The sequence below is a fragment of the Protobothrops mucrosquamatus genome, unplaced genomic scaffold (assembly GCF_001527695.2).
Source record: "Protobothrops mucrosquamatus isolate PMUCROS unplaced genomic scaffold, P.Mucros_1.0 scaffold1493, whole genome shotgun sequence".
Classification (NCBI taxonomy): Eukaryota; Metazoa; Chordata; class Lepidosauria; order Squamata; family Viperidae; genus Protobothrops; species Protobothrops mucrosquamatus.
The window spans coordinates 134,051-136,983 of record NW_015387668.1 but is presented as its reverse complement, the minus strand read 5'-3'; positions in this window follow the sequence as shown (position 1 = coordinate 136,983).

The following is a 2,933-nucleotide window of genomic DNA, read 5'->3' as shown; positions in this document are numbered from 1 at the left end:
CTGATGTTTCTTTAAGCAATAATACTTAAAGCTAAAGTTATAAACTTTCCTTAGGCATAATCCAGATATAACAAGGATGGTATTTTTGAATAAGTTTAAGGATCAAAAAAATGCGGAAGACTCAAGGAGTAATTCAGGATGGATAGAAGGAAAACAGATGGCTCTTTTATAGCAGGGAGACTCAAGGAGTAACTCAAGATGGATAGAAGGAAAGCAGATGACTCTTTTACTGCAGAGAGTACAGCCAGTTCACACTCGCTCCAAACTAAAGACCATTACAAACCATAATTTGAAATCCGACCATATGTGAGAATCTCCCTCCATCCACCTTCCCCACAAACTTCCTCATTTCCACCCTTTCCAACTGTCAATGATGAAGCCCAGCCCCTGCCCCTCCTCCTCTGCAGCCAAGCGGAGGAAGCTCAGCAGCAGGAGACCAGAGACGAGGCAGGGCTGAGGTGAGGAAAAACTTACTGCTTTTGCTTGTTCTCTCTCTCTCTTTCTGCCGCGTGCTACGAAACTGAAACTTCCTTAGTTTAGTGAGCGTAAAAGAGCTGCGCATGCGCAAAGAGGAGGGAAGCAGGAATGGCTCGCGTGCCATCAGGGACGGCTCTGCGTGCCGCCTGTGGCACGCGTGCCATAGGTTCGCCACCACTGGTTAAGGCTATGGGCTACCAACTTTATTGCAATCAGGACAATGTTTTAGCTTAAATAACATTTATTTACAATAAACATAGGAATGGAATATATAAACTATTTACATCCCTTAGCCTTTTCTTATTGAAATCCATTTTCCCTATCAAACTCTTGCTTCCATTCTCTCTGGATTCTTCCTTTCCATATAAAGTTTTGGTTTCTCTTCCTCCTGTTAACTGAATAAAGTTACTCCCTTTCTTCTCCTCTCAGTCATAACTATATGGAATGCAAACTATACAATAAACAATATTGAAATGTTCTGTTTCTAAACTCCAGTGGAAAAGAACCGAGTCAGAATCATGACTGAGTAGAGAAGACTACAAAGGAGAGGAGAAATACAACATGAGGGGCAAATTATTAAGATGAGAGGATGTTAAGAAAAAAATAAAGATGAAAGAAAAGGAAAGAAATGAAAGAAATATGAACACAGAAGTATTAAAAGATAGAATAATCTTCAAGAGAATGAATGAAAAATGGACATAGGGAAAATGATATATACTATAAATAGGATGAACAAAATTATGTTGTAGAGTATCCTAGAAATTTGTGGAGCTACTTAAATGGAAAATGTGAAATGTGAATGTTTGGTGGAATGATAAAGAGACTATGATAAGAAAAATTCAAGATTTGGGGCAAAATCTGGATAAGAAAAAGATTTTAAATGTATACGGAGATGAGAGGTGACATAACGTAATCAAAGGAGAGCAAGGAACAGCTAAGATCAAAAGAGGAAGAGAAAATGCAGAAAGATGTACAGCTCTATAAGATGGTGCAAAGTGTTATGACAATAAAAAGATTGAAGGAAAGTTTTGAAGAATGGAATCAGAAAATAGTAGTCATGATATAAACAATGTCAGTAATGATGTCCGCTTCTATGGATGGACTATGTCCAAAAGAGGTTATTGAAGACATACCAAATGTAGAATAATTGTCAGGGCCCACTTCAATACCTCATCCCAAGAAAGTAGAACTCGTGGAAGCAGTTTCTTCCAAAAGGAGCTTTTATTAGGAGAAGCTGATAATAAGCATAATAGACAGCATCTGAGGGTTTCCCGCCAGATTGATAGGTAAAAAGTATCCCCAAGCATAACCCCACCCCATAATTCATCCAGTCAGTTCAAACAGGCCAATCCCAAGGTGTTAAATTCATTGTGGGAAAAAGGAGATAACATCAGGCCGTCTCCGGACTGCAGCGATATTTAGGCGGCTCTTCCCACCTTCCCTTGCGAACACGGAGATGACAGTTGCTGGAGGTACATTCCATTCTCCCCCCCCCCTTCTAGCTGACAACAGGGGAGAGAAAATTCACAGAGGAAGAAATGCAGGAACAGCAAAGTGTTACATTGTAGCAATAGAGGAAACAAGGCGATAACCCTCAAGCGCTTCCCCCCTCCCCTCCAGGAGTATGGCAGAACCCAGGGAGAGAAGAGAATGCAATTTGGGTTGAGAGAGAAAGAAAAGGCCCTTTAAGATATGGGTTCTGACAATAATTTTTATCTGACAAGATACAGATGTCATTGAAAGTGGCATTATAGCTGAGAGGCCAAGAGATTGAATTTAGAAAAAGATATTTCACTGGATCTACAAAAGAAATTGGCAGAGGTTTTAAAGTTTAAAAGGAAAATACAAATGACAAACTAAGAAAATGACCTGGATATTTTTTTTTCTTTTGGATTTACAAAAGAAACTTGTTAAAGTTTGAAGAATTCAGTGCAATGGGATGAAGAAGAAATAAGAAATCAAATCCTACAACAATATTTGAGCGAACTAAAGATTAAGACTGTTAGAGGACTTCCGGTGGCAGGCGACCTCGTCGGACGCAGCTGTTTGCTGCCTCCCGCCTGTTTCAGCGTAAAAGCCGTTCTGACAGCTAGCATCAGCTGTCAAACGGCTTGTACCCTTCCCCTGGGCATAAGGGGATAGGTGAGCTGCCCGGGGTAGGAGTTGAGTTCCCGAGTCATCCCATGTGGTCGATGTAGGTGAGAACTCCTCCGGAGCCCCGAGGCTTCTCCGCGATTCAGGACGCCTTCGCTTCGGTGAAGCTAGAAGCCGCCGCCACTGCTGCAACTTAAATTGAACTGTGAGGTTTTTTTGTAAGCAGACGAACCGACCCTGGAAGTTTGCTTTTTATTTTGAACTTTGCTCTAACTTGGATAATAAGTTCTTCCCTATACTTGAGGTGGATTGAGGGAAAGTGAACTTAAAATGGCGATGGATTGATACTTTTCAGCAAGAAG